A 14,868-nucleotide genomic window follows, 5' to 3' on the forward strand; every position below is an offset into this window, starting at 1 on the left:
TTTAAGGGCGCGCCGACGGCCGCGGCCGTCCTCGAAGGACTGATGTGCGATCCTGGCAACCAAAGCAGACTGTGATGTGAAGCCAGCCACTCGGCGGCTACTTCCGTCTGCATGTCACTTGACGTTCTTTGTGCTATATAGCGTGGGAAATCGTCAGCAATCTTTCGGGACCGGTATTGAACACAACACGCTGTGACCTGAAGCGAGATGAGTAGTGCCACGCAAACTACACTGGTGTTTAGTCCGGTTGACTGACCGATACACACCAGAAGGATGCGCGTATTTTTATCTGTTTTACTTTGGCCTCAGCCACCGAAAACTGGAAGTATTTCCTCCCCACCCGCGTTGTTGGCTGAAATGGCCTGGTCTACCATGCCCATAGCTGGCCAGTCCTTCAAGCATTGTCATTCCCGTGGGTGAATTAGGTCGCGAAAGCGACAGTACAGTTCCGTCCGCTACACTCTCATGAAGCACGGACATCACAGAGCATTGATTGGTCCACTTTGTTACGGATTTCCAAAGCGTCGTGGGCTTTGTTTGCGTGAAGCCAAGGCTCACGTGCGTTAGTTCCTCTCTCGTCCTCCACCGTGATGAGGTTTTACCGGCTGTGTCGCCCAGAAGCGGATATTCTCTACGCTAGAGTGAAGTCTTTGTGAGGATTCTATGGCATTGGCATGACATGCCATTGGCTTGGGCCTGGGTAGCGCTTACGAGACGGTGGTCGCCGCCCGTGTGCTGCAGATATGATGCAGAGACCATTGCACCACGAGCTTCGATGTATTTCGGAAGAACCGTCTTGGCCGCCCACTGCGGGAAGTCGTGCTCGTGTACTTGCGAAGCGATTGGTGAAGCTGATATGGGGTTTATCATCCCCATGCCGTAATCAATCGGCGAACTTTCCGGGACATTCGTGGAAGCTCGGCGCTGACTGTGTCGTGCAGCCAGTTTGAGGCAGGTTGTGGGTGATCATGTTCGGAATGCGGGCGTGGGCTCGCTGCCTGTTCCATAACTTTTAGCGGTGACTCCCGAGATCAGGTTGTGACTCCCGAAGAATGAGTCATGGTGATGAGCTGTAACGTTGTGAGTTAGAATGACTAAGTATGTTATCGTCGGTGCAGTCGTCGAAGTCCTCACCAGGCCCGCGGAAACGATTCCAAAGGGTGTTTAGGGGAAGGGCAAACAAATACGACTTGTCATCGCTGCCCCGTCATCCACCCATTTTCTATCCCCTGATTTCGGCCCGCCCTATTTGCGAATTTTGTGAACAAGGTGTTTAATGTTGTGGAAATAGATATTATCCACGTCAACGCGTGCCCGGTGTGGTGCCAAGTGTGAACAATACAACCGGAAGTATTGCTGCTTAGATGTAACACCTTCGCGTAAATTGTGTGATGTCTTTACATGAATACCATGATCACATTTTGGCCGCTTGTTTTACATTAAGAAGGAAATCACGCATGAACGTACTGTATCATCCTTGCCCACAGACCCGTGCCCTGCCATTCCACAAGCACGAGACCTGACAACAAAAATTTCGTGCCGAAATGTCGAAAGGCGGGCGTCTACATTAAGCTCATATCAAAGTTTATCGTGAGCTGGCAGTCATGAAATGCTTGACAGATTGTCAGCCGGAGGAGGTATCAGCCAGTACTAATCTGTCTCTGATCATCCAAGGAAGAGTTGCAGTACTGACCCCCCTCATCCGCCCTGGGCATGATGTACTTGTTAGTGCTGAGCCACCTCTGACCCTCTCTGGGAGATCGGCGCGGATCTGACTGATCTGAGTAGGACGCGCCGATCAATCGAACCGTTTCTGATTGCCGAGGAAGGATCATTTGACACCGAACCGCCTCTGATGATTGGACGCGCCTGCCAGCACTTAGTAGTCGTCTTGTCGGCACTTAACAGCCATCGTTGTCCTGGGGAGGACGCGCCGCTTGGTGCCGCATCGGAGCGTCGCCGTCCGCTCTGACGGAACGCGGAAGTGACCAGCTCGCTCCCGTGACGGTTTTCAGTCGTTTTCAGGCGATGTCCGTCGTTAACTGTGGGTAAATGCAGATACCGTTGAAGGACGCCGCCCCACGACGTCGCCTATGGTAATGGCGCTTGATGGCGCGGCGTTTTTGCTCGCTTGAGCGTAAACACGTCCTCACTTGGACACACACGAGGTGCAAACCGCCGGAACGACACGATTCAGCTCCTAATAGCTATGCCTCGTGGAGGTGCGCCGCTGTAGCAGTCATGGTACGGAGTTGGCGTTTAGCCAGCTTTGGCGTGAGCGTCACATGAATTAAGACGGGGGAGGAGGGAGGATATATGAATGGTTTTGAATATCAGAAGTCTGTGCTCAAATTAAAGGAAATGAGATGTTAAAGCATGGGACAATAGAGCATGGGCAACGTCCCTTTTCGAGTCAGTCACCGAAAGCATCAGTGATGTGATTGGTTTTGTCAGAAAACTGTAATCACTGGCCATTCGATGTCATCGATGACTTGGATGAATCATTACGCCGGGGGCGTTATCCGCCTTAAAGCCGAGTTATGCGGGTTACCGGCATATTTTCCCGTGCCTCCTGTGCTAGACCGGCGTGTTCGCCAGCCGGCGGTGCGCTGCGGCGCCGGCTGGGTCTGGCGGCCGGTCGGTGGTCTCCTCTCCCAGCGGCGGGCCGCGGCCCGTTCCAGATGGCTGGGCACCGCCCGCAGCTGGGGTCGTTGAAACGACCGCCGATCACGTGCGGCTGGCGATGCTCCGGCCGCCACCGTGCACCCGAGTCGGGAGGTACAGGCCGCCACCGCACGCCCGAGCCGGGAGGCACGGGCTACCGCCACCGTACGCCCGGGTCGGAAGGCACAGGCCACCGCCACCATACACCCGAGTCGGGAGGGTACAGACCGCCACCACATGCCCGAGTCGAGAGGTACAGGCCGTCACCGTATACCTCAGTCGGGAAGCACAGGCCACCGCCACCGTATGCCCGAGTCGGGAGGTGTAGATCGCCACCGTATGCCCTAGTTGGGAGGTGCAGATCAGATCGCCACCGTATACTCGATTCGGAAGGCACAGGCCACCGCCACCGTATACCCGAGTCGGGAGGTGCAGATCGCCACCGTATACCAGAGTCGGGAGGCACAGGCCACCGCCACCGTATACCCGCGTCGGGAGGCACAGGCCGCCACCGTACGTCTGGTTTGGAAGGCGCAGGAGCAGGCGCCGCGCCCGCTGCCCGCATCTATGCAGCAGGCTCAGCAGCCACTGTTCGACGCTGTGTGGGCTGACTCAGCGCTGGCTGACATCGGGCTGACGTACTGTTCGTCCGCCAAACTCCCAGAGGCGGCCTCAGGTAGCTGAATATTCCACGTAGACGGGTGTCTTGCTGTAATTCAGACGCTGCAGGATGATCTGATATGAATGAAAATTCGCGAGCAGACAAGAAAGGTACGATTATGCGCATCTCCTTTGTAGCAGGCAGTGTGATGCTGCGTCACCAAAGATACGTCTTGTTTTAATACAAATTAGGTGACTTTCTTAACAGAGATGCAAAGCAAGGCGCGTTTCTGCGGGTATGTATCAATGCGACAAATGCGTTTTAAACTGGAAGTTTATATTCCAGAGGTTTACTCATGACGTTCTGAGATCGCACTGAGTTCTTATAACATATAAATAACATCAGTTCAGTTCAGTTCAGTTCATACAGTTAAGTTCGTACAGTACAGTTCAGTACACTTCATATATATAACATCACATAAACGACTCATGACAACCTAAGGCGTACTACTGTGTGCCCTATAGCTTCGTTGAAAGTGATATAAATGACAGCATCGACCAAGCGATTATTTTACCAATGGGCAGATACAAGTTCAGTGTTGTTTCTGAACCGGCTCAGGGTTTGCTCGTGAAGCCTTCACGGCGACTAAAAAGCACGAAATTAGGGATATGTGTTGCAATGCATCCGTATCATTGCGACAGTACTTGCTTTCCCTCCGAAGTTCTGTTAGAACCCAAACTTGAGTGCCAGTATTTAAACGACATGGTGCAGGCGGGTGGCAGGAAGATGGATCCTGCATCAGAGTACCCACTCGTCGCACGCATTCTTTCCAACTGAGTGGTTTATTGTGAATGGCAGGACGTGGCTCGCTGCTGGCCGAGATCCTCCGCTTAAGCGATGCTCCGTGCGTCAGAAACAGACGGGTTGCGGGCCGCTCTACGTGCGGCGTACGGGACCGTCACGTGGTCCGCGCGCCGTAACGGGCCGGCACGTGCCACCAACAGTGACGCAGGGACGTTTGTCATTGACTGTCGTGTACGCTAAGCTGGGCCGCCCGCCCGCTGAGCCGTGCTAAAAGTTATTTCCCGCTGTGGCTGTCCACGACACGAGTCCTGCAGGGACAGATGCGAGCACGTGGGTGACCGAGCGATGTCGGCGACGCCCTGGTGTCTGGCTCGTGCTCACGAACGGCCTGGCGCGCCGGCTCTGGCCCGCATGGCGCCAGGTATTCGGCCCGTATAGTCGGATGGCCTGGCTGCCTACGCGCCGGAGACCGGCCGGCTGGAAGTGCATTTAGTCGTGTGGCCCACTGATGGGCGCTGAGCAGGTGCCTGACTGGGTCCCACAGGACGGAAAATCGCTTCCGATAGCAATGTGTGATGATAACGATGACCGTGTGAATCATTCGCCGTCGTTTCCGGTAACTTTTTGCCGTTAGATAGGTCAACGTTTACTGCGATCTTTCACACTAACGGCCCTACCGTTTTTTAACACTAATAGAGTAGAAAAGGCATGTGTCACGCGGCATCCAAGTGTGAGCGAAACGCTCTCAGTATTTTATCTGTCGGCAGTTCGTTTCGGTTCGGGTGGTCGAACGTGCTCTGTTTTTTTTTGTGTCCTCTCACTCGGAAAGCTAGTGCGTAAGCAGTCCAGTTCCGTTTCACACGTTCTATAAAAGTCACTTGCCATGCGACCGTCACGCACAGTTCACATAACACACAGCGGCAGCAGAGCGGTGGCGACCACGAGCCGAGCTGGGTCACGAGACGAGAGCCGGCCATTGCTGTGACCTGGGCCGACCGAGCGACCGGCCGGCCCGGCGGCCACGCGCGGTCACGAGCCGGGAGCCGGCCGGTGCGGTGACCTGGGCCGACCGAGCGACCGGCCGGCCCGGCGGCCACGCGCGGTCACGAGCCGGGAGCCGGCCGGTGCGGTGACCTGGGCCGACCGAGCGACCGGCCGGCCCGGCGGCCACGCGCGGTCACGAGCCGGGGGCCGGCCGGTGCGGTGACCTGGGCCGACCAAGCGACCGGCAGGCGGCCCGGCGGTCACGGCGCGCGGCCGGCCGGCGCCGGCAGGATCTTGACCTTTTGGAACACTTGCTGGGTGTGGTTTACGCGCATTTGTCAACATCATACTGCAATTCAGAAGTCTCGAAAGGTTGATGGCGCGCGCCAACAGTGTGTCATTGGCGGTGAGACTCGCATTGCCTGCTTCACAAGCAGAGAATGCGCTAGCATTTCACGCCCGCCTCCTACGCTAAGGAGATGTCTGGAGCCGAACTGGGTAGAACCCAGGCGAGCTCGTACAATGGAGAGTATTGAGAGCATCCGTTGAATTTCGAACAGATGTCTTGCCTGTCGTGGGTGCTGTACTCCATTTCAGAGTAGCCGCTGTAGTTGTCTGTATGCTTCCCCCTGCGGTTAGATGCAGCTGTGTTTGTCCGGCGGGCAGAGGCGGCCGGTACCGCTCTGTGGTCACAGTCGCCTGCTGTTGTCCGACGCTCAGTGCCCAGGTCAGGCGGGAGGACGGTCCTCTCGAGGCGACAGCGGTGACTGGACTGGACCTCCGATTTGCCGGCTCGCTGCTGAGCTTCAGGTGCTGGTGTCTCTGTCGATGCGGCGCGCAGGGCGATCCGGCGCGAAACGCTAGAGTTGTTTAGCGGTCGTGGTGCCTGTCGGAAGACGTGCGCGACGCGAGCTCAGTGGGGTCGTCCATGCGGTGTGACTCGCCGAGGACCTCCGCCCCGGAGAGAGCTCGTGTCCACTCAGGCTGGACGTACGACGCTTGGGGGCGCGCTGCTGTAGCCCGTTTTTGTCATTTCAATGTCCGTCTCGGAGCAGGTCGATCCCGTTAAACGATTGTGAGAAGTGATGCCCCGTGGTGTCACAGCCGTGCCATGCCAATGAGGGGCTATTAGACACGCACATCGTGAACTCCGTCACTGAAGGGCAGCGGGGCGTGGCAGGTCGGCGAGCGCCGTCCCCCGGAGCGGGCCCGGCGGCCTGTCCCGGAGGCCGGGCGGGCGGCGGGGCGGCGGGGCCCGGGGGACAGACGGCGGGACGGTGGAGCCGGGCGGGCGGCGGGGCGGCGGGGCCGGGCGGACAGGACGGCGGGGCGGTGGGGCCGGGCGGGCGGACGGCGAAGCGGCGGGCGGTGGGCGGCGGGGTGGCCCAGTCGCGCAGGGGTCGCGCCGTGTACCGGGGCGGTCCGGGCCCGTGTGACGCCCCGTCGGCACGCTCTCACCGTCCCACAGCGCGCCGTCAGCCCGGGCCTCTCCATCTCCCCTGGCCGGCAGCGAGCATTAGTTAACACGACCGCTCTGGTCAAGCCACGTGTGACCAGCCAAACCAAACGTTGTGCGCATATGGTAGGCGTGTTATAAAATGGTGGTTCCAATATGGTGGAGAGCTTCAGCTCCTTCCTGGTTCGCTACACTTAGTCACAAGAGCTTTATGTCGTTCTGCTGCCGTTACGGGATTTCAGCTGACCATTGACTCCACGATGCATGCATGCGCTGTGTCACGGCCTTGTGCATTGTGCAGCGTGTGCTGAGCCGGCTGTGTCGGCGCCGCGGTGAATCGCCGTCCGGCAGTGGCCGGAGCGGCGCGCCGGCCTGCCGGGAACGTCTGGCGGCGGCGCCAGTCGGGTCCCACCTGCGCCGTCCGGTGGCCACAAAAACGGCGCGCGCGCCGCGGTCCGGTGCCGGCCGGCGGCCCCTTCCGGCCCAGTGGTCAGCGCTAGCCGCCGCCTCTCAGTAGCTGTCCATAACCGGGCGGCTGGCCGCAGCGGTGCGCCGCCCCCGCAGCGGCCGGTCACCACACCGCACGGCCGTCTGTCTGGCTCTGCAGACAGGCGACACGGGCCAGGTGCGAGCCGACCAGACCGGACCGGACCGGCGGCCATTCCGGCCACGCATCCGGCGCCGGGGCTTCCTGGACCCTCACTGACCTTGTCCGTCCCCGGGGGGAGGGGGGGGGGGGGCGGTGGGGTGTTGATTGAGGGTGAGGGCCAACGTGTTGATTGGAATGCCTTGCAAATACAAAATTTCAGGCTTCTTTCGTTTCAAAGATTGACTATTTTCAGCCTGATGTCACAACGGAACTTGATAGGCGCCTCTTGGTAGCATCCATTAAGTGAACTATGGGATGCTTTACAAATAGTGGCACCGCGTACCGTTGTATCCATTCGTGTTTGGTTACCGCGGCTTATCGGTGTCTGGGGTCGGGCATTGCGGTCGGCGCACGGCTCCCTTCCGTTTCTAAGCAGCAGTCGCCTACCGTTGTTGACACCTCGGACATGTATGACCGTGTGTCATATCGCCGCCTCGCATCGCTCATTTCGCGCGGTCGCGCCGCTCCACCGCCGTGTGCCCGGCTCTGTTCGCCGCCCGACGGCTTGCCAGATTTCCAGCCAAATACGAACGACACATTCTCGAGCATATATTGAGACATGGTATGAGCGCTGGGGTCGTCCGTTGACGAGCTGGGCGGGACGGTCCGTGAGGAGGGCCGGCGGTGTGAGCCGGACGGCTCCCCGCCGACAGCAGTACAGACACGCACACACACACGCAACACACACGGATCACATCACAGGGGTGGGCGGCAGCACGTGCCCAGTGCCCCTGGCGCGCGCACCTGGAGGTGGCGGACCCCGCCCTCCGCGGGCGCTCAGTTCGCGGCGGCAGTTTCACTTGCGACAGACGCCCTGTCACACGCTCAGCAGCAGCACTCATTGTACGCGCGCTATCAACAACCGTCCACCCACCGAGCGAAGTACGCCGCTCGCGGCGCCGTTTACTGACGCCTGACGCGGTGCGGGCTCTTCCCGCCCGGCCCGCCTCTGCGTAGCTACTGTCCTGGTGCAGGTATGGCTGCTCGTTGTATACTGATGAATCGCGGGGCTCGCTGCCCTCCGTTTGTGGATCACCGGGGCGAGATGCATATTGGTGAGTTAGGGGTGAGTCCCGTGACGTCACGTCGGGCGCGCCGGCCGTCATCTATTGGCTCGGGGCCGGGCGACGGTGCGCTCGCGACCCCGCCGTGTCATGAGCTTCCGAGCGCCCCACCGGTCGGCGCCGGCGGCTGCTGACCGTCAGTGGATGACGTCATCCGCTGATGTCACCGGCGACTAGTGCTGGGGCCGAAACCGGCGCCCCGCGGCCGACGCCGTTCACAGCTGCACCAGGCTGCCTGCCGCGCGGCCGTCGCGTTGGCAGCCATGTAGATGTCCATGTCGTGGTCGGTCCAGCCGTCCGTGTCGTCGGTGAAGTGGCTGGAGAGCCGCGAGGCGGAGCGGTCGCGCGACGCCGACGGCCGCCGACTGCGGCGCCGCTCGCCGCCGAAGCCGGAGGCCAGCGAGGTGCGGGAGGTGCGCAGCTCTGCGGACGGCGCGGCAGGGTTAGGGCAGGAACACCCGCCGGCGGCCAGGCCAGACAAGCCAGTACAGCACCAGACGAGGAGACGAGAGGCGAAATAAGACGAGCGAGGCGGGGGGTGCCTCACGACAGTGGGCGAGGCGTCCGTCAGCAGCGACCAGCGTAAACACCCCGCTCTGCCCAGCAGTGACGGCGGACGCACCAAGAGGAGTCGGCATGCGGGACAGGGCGGGCGACACGCGGAGAACGCGACGAGGCATACCTACCACCAGGGGGCGAGAGCGGCGCGCGCGCTCTACAGGGGTATGTCATGCTGCGGCCCGCACAGGTCACTAAGTAAGGCATCCTGCCACAAACTCCGCGACGAGCTGGCCGAACCTACCAGAGTGACAGAGACACGCGAGTGGTCAGTGTCAGCTGGCGCGCCGGCCGGCCGGCAGGGGGCGCGGCGGGGTACGGCAGAGCCGGGACATACGGGACTACGGGCTAACCATTACCAGAGGAGTTGACTGAACGAATTTCATGCACGACTCGGCGGAGGTAAACACGGCTACCGGTGAAATTGTAGCGCACTGTTGGTGACATTGTATTCACCTGCCGGAACGCTCCAATGCCAACTCTGCTCATGTCCTCGAAAGCATAGGAATGAAATACATGAGAAGTTGAGAAAATGAGAAAACTACTTAACATTATGAAAATAGTAATATTTCCACATTTGATCAGTTTCATTGGCCCAGCATAGATGGCTCATTTTCTTAGATGACAATTTCTCTAATCAGGTTTTTGGTAGGGTTTCTTTGATGACCCTAGAATATCCCAAGAATCCTAGCGTCCCAGGGCACTCTTCATCATGGCCGTCGGACGCTCCGGGGGTCGATGTTAGCGGGCCTGTGATGTCTGTGCCACGGCCGGCGCGCATGAGGCCGGTCGGTGGGCCGGTGCACGCGCCACTGACCTGGTCGGGGCAGCGCCAGGCCCGGGCCGCCGGCGCCGCCGCCGCTGTGCGCCGGGAAGTGACCCGACATGGCCGAGTAGCTGCGCAGCGATTGGCCGTCGGCCAGACTGCGGCGTCGCCAGGAGGCGCGCGACGCCTGCGAGCGCACCTCGTCGGCCAAGAAGGCGTCCCTGCCGGCCGCCGCCTGCCGACACGGGGCGCGAGGCCGCTCAGCACGGCCAGCGGGCGACATGCCACGTGCCACCCATGCCACGGTCCGGTACACAGGCCAGCTCAGGCATTGACAGTGCGTTCCGTTCTTACGTTGCGTGATCGACTGATTGCATCGCATTCCATGAGGCATTCATTCCGATCCGCGAATGGGTTGCGACGGCAAGTCATGCAGTACGGTGTCGTCGGCGGGCTCGCTGCCGCTGTGCGCGTGCCACACACCCGCCAACTCACCCTTGCTGTCCATGTGGTACATGCGGGCGCGTGGGATGCTGCGGTGGCTGTACATGGAGAGCTGGTCCCAGTCCTTGGCTCCGCGCAGCGTGCCCATGCTGGCCAGCGGCGGCGCCGGCGTGGCCGGCAGGCACGCTCGGCAGCGGCTGCTTGCGGTCGGCGGCGCGCCGTCGGTTGCAGCAGACGAACACGACCACGGCTATGATGATGGTGCCGCAGATGGCGGCGCTGGCCGCGATCACGAATGTGTCCATGTGCGTGGGCGCGGCGGCGTCGGTGCGGATCTCGCGCACTGGCGCGGCGGCACCGTCTCCGGCGAGATGTCGATGTCCTCCAGCGACACCACGCACACCACGATGCACTCCTGGCTGGGCACGTTCTTGATTTTGAACTCCTTCTCGGAGGGCGCCAGCGGCGGACCCTGCTTGAACATGTCGTCGCCGAACAGGCGGTACACCACGCGGAAGCCGAGGATGTTGGGCACGTCCGACTCCCACTGGATGACGACGGCGCTGCCGCGACGGTACGCGTCCTGCACGCGCACCTCCTCGCCGAACGGGCTGCTGCGCGACGCGGCGCCGCCGGCGCCGGCGAACGTCTCTGGTTTGAAGATGAGGCTGGGTCGGGCCGAGGGGTCGGCGGGCGGCCGGCGCCGGCGGCTCAGAGGCGGGCGGTGCGCGCCGGTACGGCGGCTGCGTGTACACGGGCCGGAAGGTGGTGGCCGCCGGCCGGCGCGTGATCTGCACCTCGGCCGTCGGCCGACGCGTCGTCGCCGCCGTCGTCGTCGTCGGCGGCGGCGGCCGCGTCGTCGTCCGCCGACGCGCCGTCGTTCGTCGACGCTCCGTCGTCCGCCGACGCTCCGTTGTCGTCTCTACAGACGAGGACGGCGGCCGACCCTGGGTAGTCGCGTCGGCGCACACGAACTCTGCAATAGCGGAGCACTGTCAGCGATGTGGCACGCGGCCTATTTTGTTCGGTTCGGTTACGTTGATGTGAAGAGTCCTAAACGCATGTTTGTTGCGGGCGACGTGCAACCACCAACGACCCACAAAACACGCCTTGGTCTCAGTACATAAAACATACGCCGCAGTTCCAAACCCACCACGCGCACATTCGTCGTTTAGGGCCCAGCGCTGTGTACCGGCCGACGCACCGGCGCGCTGCCGCCGCCGGCGGAGGAGCCGGCCGGAGCGGGCGGCGCGCGCTGACGGCCGCTGCTCACCCTCGGCGTTCAGCTGGTAGAAGGTGCGGTCGCGGAACTCGGGCGGACTGCCGCAGAACTGCGGGTTGCGCTCCCTGCTGGTGACCTGCAGGGTCGGTGTCGCGGATCCAGCGGGCGATCCAGCGGATGCGACAGTCGCAGGTCAGGAAGCGGCCGCCCAGGCTGAGGCCCGCGCAGTGTGGCGCGTAGGTGATCGAACGCCGCCTCGGGCAGCGTCCGACAGCGGGTTGCCGTCCAGTGCCAGCAGCGTCAGCGACCGCATCGCCAGCAGGCAGTCTTTTCGGGCAGCTGCGTCAGCAGGTTGAAGCCGATGTCGAGCACCTGCGATGGCGGCAGATGGCGGTCAGAGGCTGGCGGTGCGGCGCTGCGGGAGATGGTCCATGCTGTGCATACACAAGCCACAGACTGGCGAGCGCATGTCCACAACAGACCGACGCCAGTCCTACGTCACCGCATCGCATCACGACGCACAGCGCGCGATGAAGGTCGTCAAAGGGTGGAACAAAAGTTATGAAATACAGGAGTTGACAAAGTGCAGCAAAGTGTGTGTGTGTGTGTTTGTTTGCTTGCTTGCTTGCTTGCGTGCGTGCGTGCGTGCGTGCGTGCGTACTTGCGTGAGTGCGCGCGTGCGTGCGACTGGCGGAAAAGCGGGCGAAGAGCGGCGCGGCGGCCGGTGGCCACTCACCCGCAGCCGGCCCATGATGGCCATGGCCTCGGTCGGGAAGTCGGCGATCAGGTTGTTGAGCAAACTGAGAGAGCTGAGCGTGTTGTTGACGCCCTCGAACACGGTGCCGTCCAGCACCTGGATGAGGTTGCGCTCCAGGTTGAGCGCCGTCAGCGACTCGAGGCCGGCGAAGGCGCGCGGCGGCAGCTGCGTGATGCTGTTCTGTGCCAGGTCGAGGAAGGCCAGGCTGGAGAGGCGCTCGATGCCGTCCGGCAGCGTCCGCAGGCCCGTGCCCTTCAGATTGAGGTTTTTGAGCGTCTTCTCGAGGCCGCTGAAGGCGTCGGCGCTCACCGTCAGGTTGTTGTCGGCCAGCTTGAGCGTCTGCAGCGACAGCGTCTTGAACGCGTCGTCGGGCACCAGCGTGATGCGGTTCTTGGAGAGGTCGACCAACTGCAGTCGCTTCAGCTTCTGCAGCGCGCCGGTCGGCACCTCCGTCAGGCTGTTGCCGGCCAGGTTGATGTTGCGCAGCCGCGACTCGAGCCCCGAGAACGCGCCGTCGGCGATCGCCTCCAGGTCGCAGTCGGAGAACTGGATGTTCTGCACGGGGATGTTGGCGAACACGTTGTTGGGCAAACTGGCGATGGTGCTATTGGTCACGTACAGCAGGTCCAGCTCCTGGTTGGGGATGGCCGCCCGCAGCGCGCCCAGCAGCCGGCTGAAGTCGACGAACTGGCACTGCACGGAGAGCTGGGTGGCGGCGTTGTAAGCGCAGACGCACGAGCCGTGCAGGTCTGCCATGTCTCGCGGCCAGGGGCACTCGGCGCGCGCGGCCACCGCCCAGGCGGCCGTCAGCAGCGCCGCGCGTCGCCACAGCATGGCGCCGCCGCCGCCTCTGCAACAGAGCCCGCGGTCAGACTAGCACCGGCGACTGCAGCCGCCGCAGAGGGTCGTCCGCCGCCGCCGACTCACACACACGGCTGTGGCGAGACGCCGACCGTGCCGGGGCGCCGCTGGGCGAGCGGCCGCCTCCGCCGAGGCGCCGGCTGCGACCCGTCTTCACCCCGACCACCGCCGGCTCTGGGTGAGGGCAGCGTCCCGTGGCGCTGCCTGGACGCTGCCCAGTCTGCCTGACCCCAACTGTCCGCGTTTGTGAGCGGACACGCGGCCGGCCGGCCAGTCCCGTGGGCCGCGCTAATGAGCGCCTGTCGGGGGCCCCACGGCCATTCGTGTAGCAGTCGGCCCATGCCGAGGTGAGCGCCCGCCCAAACGCTGACTGACCCACCCAGACCCAGACCTTGCCTTGCGTAATGCAGTCGCGGTCTGTTTGCAGATGTCAGCCCACATGCCCCGTGAGGCTTTGTGTACTTTTAGCTCGGCCCGTACGCAATCCCATATGCCTATTCATCCTGTCAGCCAAACAGTGGCTCCATACAGTTCGTGGGCTGTCCGTTCGCCACCGTTGTGTTGGTTCACGCCTGTCTGTCTATTCCCCGCCGCGGTCGTTTGCCGCACCAGGGGCCGCTTGTAGCACATGCCCGGTATGTGACCCCGGCACCTCGTCTGTGCGCCTGTCTGCCCTAGCTGTGATGCTCCACGGTTCATGGGTCTGTGCTGGCTGGCCGTTTTTGTCGGTCTGTGCCGGCCTCCCTTGCCGGCCGCGCGTGCTCGCCGGGCCGGCTGGGCCGCGGGTGCCGGTTGTCCCCACGCGGCCCTCCTCTGAGCGTCCCACTGCTCCCCATCGGCCCCGTCCCACTGGCCCCCACCGGCCCCGCCCCACTGGTCCCCAGCGTTTGGCGGTCAGGATCCCTGCCGGTCCCGGCCCCGGCCTCCGTTCTCCGTCCCAGTCCTGCTCCCGGCTCCAGCCCCGCTGTCAGTGGTAGAGGCGGTGGGATGCTGGCGGCTACCAGCGCCGGCTGCTGCGCCGGCACCATCCGCCGGCGCCGGCCGGCCGTCAGCTGCGGTCGGCGCCGCTGCTGGGAGGACCGTTCCGGCCGGCCGGCGCCCGGGACGCCGCGGCTGGTCATTGACCGCCGGCGCCGGCACGGCACGGGACGACGCCGGCCCCATCCCGGCCGGCTCCCGGCCGCCGTTTAGTCACCCGTGACGTCACACGGCGTGCGTGACGTCACACGGCGTGCGGCGGGACTGGCGTGGTAACTGGCGGCTCGCCGTCGGCCTGACCGCTGACCCGTCGCACGCAGCCGCCACGGGGGTCCTGGCGACGGTCTGTAATGTGCGGCCGTTATGTTCCTTCTCTCACCCACCTCTCACTAACAGACACACCGTTGCTGTCTGCGCCGGCCTCTGCCGCCGTCTGCCGGTGTGTCCGTCTCTGTCTGTTCTCCGCGTGTTTTACCCGCTCCATCAGCATGCGTGTCCTGGCCTGAGACGAACTGTCTCACGATTGCGCACCGCTGTGGGGCTGCGTAAGACAGGCAAGGGTGAACAGCTTGAGCGATCATTGGTGACTAGCGAGTCCACGTCCCTTGCCAGTGCTCGCGTGTGTCTGATCTCCGAAGGTACTACAGACGCGTCGTGTGAGCCAGCTCCGGGCCAACGGCAGCCAGAGGTCACCACGCATCACTCCAATCGCAGCACGCATCACGGCGCTCCGAACATCGCCACTCTTTGTGTTTTAGTCGAGCGGACAAGGTCGAAATCAAATGTCGCGTGGTGTGGTGTGCCCCGTTGGAACTGCACAGTGTGGCTGGCGGTTGATTATCTGCGGAGGGTCCGGGTCGGAGCATCGAGTCCCACCCCCTGCCAGTCAGCATCTGGCATCTGACACGTGCACCGGTCTGTCGGGCTAAGCAGCGCAGACACAAGGACGGGAGTAGAAAGTGCTTTCGACACAACGCTGCCGATTAGCAGGCTCTAGATGTCTCACTCGGCTCTGGGTCCGAGAATCGAGACGGCAAGCGGGCTCGTCCGGTGGACCGGA

The 14,868-nt window shown here is 62.6% G+C and overlaps 1 pseudogene; it reads right to left on the minus strand.

The window, feature by feature from the left end:
* Positions 1-9,055: 9,055 nt before the first annotated feature.
* LOC119089893 (leucine-rich repeats and immunoglobulin-like domains protein 2) lies at positions 9,056-12,764 on the minus strand (annotated as a pseudogene).
* Positions 12,765-14,868: the final 2,104 nt, after the last annotated feature.

This window comes from Pollicipes pollicipes, unplaced genomic scaffold (assembly GCF_011947565.3).
Source record: "Pollicipes pollicipes isolate AB1234 unplaced genomic scaffold, Ppol_2.1 Scaffold_3087;HRSCAF=3621_pilon_pilon_pilon, whole genome shotgun sequence".
NCBI classification, from domain to species: domain Eukaryota; kingdom Metazoa; phylum Arthropoda; class Thecostraca; order Pollicipedomorpha; family Pollicipedidae; genus Pollicipes; species Pollicipes pollicipes.